The sequence below is a fragment of the Mangifera indica genome, unplaced genomic scaffold, assembly GCF_011075055.1.
Source record: "Mangifera indica cultivar Alphonso unplaced genomic scaffold, CATAS_Mindica_2.1 Un_0006, whole genome shotgun sequence".
In the NCBI taxonomy this organism is placed as follows: Eukaryota; Viridiplantae; Streptophyta; class Magnoliopsida; order Sapindales; family Anacardiaceae; genus Mangifera; species Mangifera indica.
This window is the reverse complement of record NW_025401098.1, coordinates 598,381-606,630: the sequence shown is the minus strand read 5'-3', so window position 1 is coordinate 606,630 and position 8,250 is coordinate 598,381.

Here is an 8,250-nt window from a genome sequence, read left to right as displayed (position 1 = left end):
CACCACCAAGCTAAAATACAACCCTTGTTATAAGGTAGAGAGAAAAGAGAGTTTTACAATTTAGTGAGAGAAAATTTAGTTTAAAATGGACTAACTCACTTTGAATGAACTAACTTCATTCTTTTATAATGGTGGTTAGTTGTAGTTTTCTAAAATTCTACTTTTGGCCCAACAAAATATTGATTTAAAGATTTACCATGCATATATATATATATATATATATATATCTAATATATTTTAGACACATTAATTTCATCTCACTAACACCTTAACTTTTAAAATGTTATTTTTGCACCCATATAATATTTTATATGATTCTTATTATCCTTCAGAAGGTGCTAGCCAACTGGGATAATTAATTCTCCCTCTTGTAAGCTTGGTTTATTGGTGTGACCCTTTAAGTTTATCATGGCGTACTGGTGAGTTCTTTTTCAGATGATCCAAAAATGTATATGAAAACTCAACGACTATGGTAAACATCTAGCAATATGTCATAGCCTCTAAACCATGATGAAAAAAATACTCCATCAAACCTAAAATATTCAATCATATGTTCTATATAGGTAATATCTTTTCATTGTTCAATCCAGATTGTTTTTAGACCCATGGATTGTCAAAGTCCTAATTTTGATTCTATACAAATCATCGATTTAAATATTTAGAACATGTCATATCGAACATCCTTTGTATGACTTACATTATACTCTGGCCAAAGATTCAATTTCTAATATTTATTGATGTTTGCTTCAAAACTCATATCCAGGTCAAATCAATGGATATTTAGAATCTAATACTTTTCGAGTCAATAGATTCAATCTTGACCATCATTCTTCTCTACATACAAATAACACATGACCAGTATGGTTTGTTTTACGAGATGTAATTTATTTCGTATATATACTCTATATGAATCACATATATCTATATTAGGTCTAACTATGAAGTTTCAGGTCAAAAGATTACTTTGTACACTAGTACAACCTTATGATAAGTCATTGACTACAATTTAATAGCCACGTGATTTATCGTTATTGGCCATGTTCGAAAAATAGTTCTCTAACCGTTAATCCATACTAATACCCTAATGACATGAGCATCATCGTCACCTACACTAATCTCATCTCATGACATTCAATGGAGATATTTAGTATGCCTACTATGCGATATAATTGTCCAAGTCATATCATTTTCATAGGGAATAATTTGATGATCCAGTTTGTATTAAGTGAGTCATCCGGACAGTTCATACACATACTTTATATCATCACAAAATAAAGGAAACAACTTGTGCATATGAACAAAAGAACTCCTTTATTAATAAATTATTTAAAAGATTATACACAAGATGAAATTCTCTAAAACCGGCAATACGAATGGTTCTTAGGGCATACCCTAACAAAACTACCACTTACATTAAAGTCATTCGCTATTGTATTGCATACCCATCTTCTTAAGGTGATAGTCCAGTTGCTTTAGTGTCATCGCCTTAGTCAGTAAGTCAGCAATGTTCCTTGTTGATGGTTTTTTCTGAATTATGATCTTTTTAGTTCCAACGAATTCTCTTAAAATGTGATATTTTTGTTGAATATGTTTGGACTTTTGATGTGCCCTTAGTTTCTTTGTCTATGCAATAGCACTGGTATTATCACAGAACATGGTTATCAGATAAGTCATGTTTGGAACCATACCAAGTTTAGATACAAACTTGTGCATACATACAAGCTCTTTTGTAACTTTTGAAGGAGCAATATATTTAGCTTCTGTAGTGGAGTCAGCTGTGGTTGATTGTTTGGAACTCTTTTGACGTAAACCTTGATGATATGATGCAAGACCCAACGTTCAAGAAGATATTTTTCCTATGAGTGAATCGTTTCATCACTTAGATGACCTTTGACCCTAATTAATATGGAATCAAATTAACCTTGATATCGATAATGATAAATGCCACAAGATGAATTTTGATAAGTTCAAAAGGTTGGTAATTTAACAATAGGAAAGCTATGCAAAAAGTCAGCCAAAGAGTCTTTATTTATGATAAAAATTAAGTTTATATAGTGTTAACTTAACCCTAAACTACCAATGACCCTAATGGACTTCCAAACTTCCCAAGCCTTTTACCTAATTATCTACCCAAAACTCTAATTAAAATGTAATATGACAATTAGACTCATTAAAGTTTAGCCCGGTTGCAAGAAAGATCAAAATTCATAGAAACCTGAAAATCCTAAATTTGGTAAAACAAAAACTACATAATACACACTGAAACGACCTTTATTTAGGCCTACAAATTGGTTACAACTAGCAAAGTGGGTTGTTGATATAAAACTTGAAATAAGCTTTGCATTAATAGGTTACAAGCCCTGTAACTCATCTTTGATCAAAAGTTATGGCCGTTCAAAGTTTGTCTTCCCGTTTTGGATTAGATTTCTCCATAGTCTTAGGCCTGAATCAAGTTAACCTCTCTATTGGCTCTTTCAAGTATCCAGTCATCCTTGAGTGAGCTTGTTTTAGTCTCTAAGCCTACACGAGCCCTATTAAGGCCTGTTGCACCTTTTTAACTCTACTCCTCATAGTTGGCCCAACTGAAATGTGTAGTGAATCTCCTTAATGGCTCAATGCTCCTACAATGCCTCTATCATCTTCTAACTAATTGTACCCCCATTACAAATAAAAATGAACCTTGACATAGACTTTTTATCACCAACATCTGATTGAAAATCAGAGTTTGAATATTCTTGAATATTTAACTTTGAACACCCATAACTCAGAATAAGATCCTTAATCCTTCTTAAGTACTTAAAGATTGATTTCACAGTTGACCAATGTTTCTCCCTTAGATTGTTTTGATATCTACTTGTAACACTTACAACAAATGCTATATCATGCTATATTAGGTCTAGTACATAGCATTGCGTACATAAGTCCACCGATAACTAAAGCATAAGACACATTATGGTGCATATCCATCAAGGCAATGCAACAAGTCACAAACTGAAAATCTAGAATTTATTGTTCATATGGCACAGCAGCATTTTGTCTTCCAATTTGACCAATCAAATGACTTCCAAAACATACAAATTATGGTTCATTGGAAAGGGCATTCAAAGAGCTTTCTAATGATATATGATAGCAATCACAACTCAATCAACAAGGCATTCAAAACTAGTTTCAAAGTTGGATGGTAAAATCTGAAAATGGCAAAATTACATACTGTGAACAGTACTCGAGCATATAACACACATTCACACTTTGGATTTCAAGGGGTAACAAGAAAGTTAACCAAGGCATAAAGGAAATTTCCACCAACCTTGGGGTCTTCCACCACCAATTCTTCCTCCAAGATGAATTGGATAAAGGAAAGAGCAACTAAAGAAAAGCTACAAAGCTTTACTTGAATTTTTCATTAGCAAAGAAGTCTAGCTTACAAATGAAAATCCACTTTCATATATACAAGAGCAAGTGGTGGCAAAATGGAGCATTAATTTTGACATGGAAGCTTTTCCTTTCATTTAAGCTTAACCATTCATTCAATACTAAGGTCATACTATATTAATTCAAGAAAACAACAAAAAGGGACAACTTTTCCCTAAAAGGTGGAACTATGTCCACCAACTAAAGTTACTTGCTTCTCATTTAGTTGCAATCCAACTAAATGGGCTTCATGACATCTTGGGCTTCAAGTGGGCTTGGAGTTGGCTTCTTGGACTCATTTAAGTTTCCATTTCATTAAGGCCTTGGATGCAAGTAATGAAATTGCACCCAAAAGTAAAGTTGGGCCAATGTGGAAAAAGCAATGAATCTTTGGGCTTGCATGGAGCTAATTCTTCATTCTCAATGGTGGCTTGAGCCAAATGGAGACTTGATAGAGAATTGGAAGCTAGGGTTGGAGAGGTAGCCGAAAATACATCATCCCCCCCGGGTTGGGAAAGACTTGCCCTCAAGTCCTCAAGGTGGCTATCCTCCATATATGGTGAAAGATCTCCAATGTTGAAGGTGGCCGAGACTCCTCCCATTTCATCCGGAAGATTCACCTTGTATGCATTGTCATTTACCCTCTCAAGCACTTCAAATGTTCCATCAGCCCTTGGAGCTAGCTTACTCCTCCTTTTGCTTGGAAATCTCTTTTTTCTCAAATGCACCCAAACCAAGTCACCCGGTTTGAAAATGGATGGCTTCCTATGCTTGTTAATCTTCCTCTTATGAGCTTCATTGGCCTTCATGATTTGAAATTTGATGGTTTCATGGAGCTTCTTCATGGCAGTAGCTTTCTCCTTGGCATCCTTGTGAACTTGCACATCAAGAGGTAAGGAAGTTAGATCCAAAGGAGTTAAGGGATTAAGGCCATAGACTACCTCAAATGGAGAGTGTCCGGTTGTTACACTTGGACTCCTATTGTAGGAAAATTCAGCTTGAGCAATCTTCAAGTCCCAATCCCTTAAGTGCTTGTTAACCAAAGTCCTCAAGATTGTTCCCAAAGTCCTATTAGTTACTTCGGTTTGACCATCGGTTTGAGGGTGGTGAGAGGTGCTAAACATGAGCTTGGTTCCCATTTTGCTCCATAATGTCCTCCAAAAGTGGCTTAAGAACTTGGTGTCTCTATCCGAAACTATGGTTCTTGGAATTCCATGTAGCTTCACCACTTCCTTGAAGAATAATTCAGCCACCTTGCTAGCATCTTCAGTCTTGGAACAAGGGATGAAGTGGGCCATTTTAGAGAATCTATCTATTACCACCATTATAGCATCCTTTCCCCTTTGAGTTCTTGGAAGAGCCACAATAAAATCCATGCTAAGATCCTCCCATGGCTGCTCCGGAATAGGTAAAGGCATGTAAGGACCAGGTTTGAAATGAGACTTGGACCTTTAACATGTGCCACACCTTGCAATAATGGCTTGGACGTCACTCACCATCTTAGGCCAATAGAAATGCTCCTTAAGCATGTCTAAGGTCTTATTTATGCCAAAATGACCTGCTAATCCACCACCATGTGTCTCCCTAATGAGAAGTTCCCTAAAAGAGCTCTTAAGGATGCATAATTTAGCTCCTTTGAAAAGAAAACCATCATGGACAGAATAGTTTTCATATGCCCCTCTAGAACACTTCTTCATGATCTCCCAAAGCTTATCATCTTCATTGTAATATTGTCTCATAAGCTGGAAACCTAGAACTCTTGCATCAAGAATGGACAACAAGTAATGCCTCCTTGAAAGAGCATCCGCAACTACATTGGAAGAACCTTGTTTATATGCTGAAACAAAGGAGAAAGATTGGAGGAATTCCACCCATTTAGCATGCCTTGAACTTATCTTATGTTGGCTACTAAGAAACTTCAAGGCTTGGTGATCGGAATGAAGCACAAATTGTTTAGGCCTTAGGTAATGACTCCAATGATCAAGGGCTCTAACAATTACATAGAATTCTTTGTCATAGGTGGAGTATCTTCTCTTGGACTCATTCAGCTTCTCACTAAAGTAAGCAATGGGTCTTTTGGCTTGAGTTAGGACTGCCCCAATGCCAACTCCACTTGCATCACATTCCACTTCAAATACCTTATCAAAATCAGGTAGAGCAAGTATGGGGGTTTCACATAACTTCTTTTTAACCTCTTCAAATGCTTTAGAGGCTGCTGTGGACCATTCAAACCCATTTTTCTTCATACATTCAGTGATGGGAGCCATGAGAGTGCTAAAATTAGGCACAAAACGCCTATAAAAAGAAGCAAGGCCGTGGAAGCTTCTTACTTCAGTGAGAGTCTTTGGTTGGGGCCAAGTTTTAATGGCATCTACCTTAGATTGATCTACTTGAATGCCATCCTTAGAAACTACATATCCAAGGAACACAACTTGGTCTACAAAGAATTCACACTTCTCTTCTTTTGCATATAACTTATTCTTCCTCAACACATCAAAAACACTTCTCAAATGCAAGACATGATCATCAAGAGTTTTGCTATATACTAATATGTCATCAAAATAAACAACAACAAATGCACCAATGTAAGGTTTGAGTACCTCATTCATAAGCCTCATGAAAGTGCTTGGAGCATTTGAAAGGCCAAAGGGCATAACCAACCATTCATATAAGCCTCCCTTAGTCTTGAAGGTTGTCTTCCATTCATCCCCTTCTTTCATCCTTATTTGATGGTAGCCACTCCTTAGATCAATTTTGGAGAAGACACAAGCACCATGTAACTCATCAAGCATGTCATCAAGTCTAGGGATGGGATACCTATACTTGATGGTTATATTGTTAATGGCTCTACTATCCACACACATCCTATATGAACCATCTTTCTTAGGAACAAGTAGGGCTGGAACGGAACATGGACTCATGCTAGGCTTTACAAAGCCTTTTTCAATCAATTCTTCCACTTGCCTTTGCAACTCTTTAGTCTCCATGGGATTGCATCTATAGGCTGGCTTATTAGGCAATGGTGCACCCAGAACCAAGTCAATTTGATGCTCAATGCCTCTTATAGGAGGGAGGCCGGATAGAAGCTCTAGTGGGAACACATCTTCAAATTCAGCCAAGAGAGATTGAACTAAGGGATGAGCTTCTTTCTTCTCATGTTTGAGCTCCCCTTCAAGTATAAGTAATGCAAAGATAGGTTGCAAACTCAAAAGAGCCCTTTCTACTTGCTGCCTATTCATATACATACTCTCCCTTTTAGCTTCTTTCCCTTTGATAGCCTTGTTAGCTTCTTGGGGACTAAGAGGTAGCAAAGTAATGGTCTTCCCCTTGAATTTGAAGGAATAAGTGTTCTTTTTACCATTATGAGTTACTTCTCTATCAAATTGCCAAGGTCTCCCTAGCAACAAATGGCATGCATCCATGGGAACTACATCACACACAATCTCATCTTGGTAATGCTTGCCAATGGAAAAGGAAACAAGTACTTGTTTGGCTACTTGGAGGCTGGTCCCATTGCTCAACCATTGGAGCTTATATGGTTGAGGATGAGGTATGGTAGATAATCCAAGTTTCTCCACTAATGTAGATGAAGCCACATTTGCACAACTTCCACTATCTATAATCAAAGAACACACCTTGCCTCCAATGGTGCATCTTGATTGGAAAATTTGGAGTCTTTGTTCCTCATGTGGGAAGGACTTGGAATGCAATGCTCTTCTAATCACTAACATCTCTCCTTCATCAGCCCTTTGCATGACCTCCTCTTCTTCTTCTTCGGCAACTCCATCTTCATGGCCATAATCTACATTTTCTTCATCTTCTTGAAGAGACTCTTCAATAGCTTGAATCTCCATCAATGACAAAGTTCTTCTATTTGGGCATTCGGCTTGGAAATGTCCATAGCCTTGACATTTGAAGCACTTTTTATTGGATAGATCAAGTCTTCCCATAATTGGTTTGTTCTTGCTAGGTTCTACCACCTTTTCTTTTCCTTTCTCCTTGGAAGTGATTTCGGTAGCCTTATAGTTGGATGGGGAACCCTTTTGAAAGGTGGTTCCCTTGTGGAAATGAGGGCTTTTGTAGAATGAAGTCCCCTTGGTGAATGGCTTGGCAACCATAGACTTCATGGCCTTCTTTTGCTTCTCCACCTTAATAGCTAACTTACAAACATCTTCAAATGTGCAATATGGTTGCAATTCTACCATATGAGCAATGTCTTGGTTTAAACCACCAATGAATCTTGCAATGGTTTGCTCTTTCACTTCCGGCAGCTCACTTCTCATTAATAGCTTCTCAAACTCCCTTATGTAATGCTCTACTCCATCACTTCCTTGCTTAAGGGTGTGTAGCTTGAGGTAAAGATGTTGTTTGTGGTTGTCCGGAAGGAATCTTCTCTTCATAAGCTTCTTTAGTTTCTCCCAAGATCTCACTCTCTCTTTACCATCCCTTTCCCTTTGCTTCTTAAAATTTTCCCACCACAAGGATGCATAATCCTTGAATTTCAAGATGGCAAGTTTACATTTCTTCTCATCCGAATAGCCCTTATATTCAAAAACTCTCTCTATGGCATGTAACCAATCAATAAAATCATCCGGACTCATGCTCCCTTCGAATTTCAGAATTTCAATTCTTAAACCCCTATCATCATCCTTTTCTCTCCTAGGTGGCCTCTCTTGTTCTTCCTCACTTGAATAATCATGAAGCATCAATTCCTCCCTATGATGTCTAGGAGGAGGAGAGGAAGGTCTAATATGTCTTCTTGGTTGATGTAGTTGGGTTGGGTGAGGTGGAGGAGGGGGTATTTGGCTTTGTGTTGAAGTTTGGGGCTGTGATAAGGGT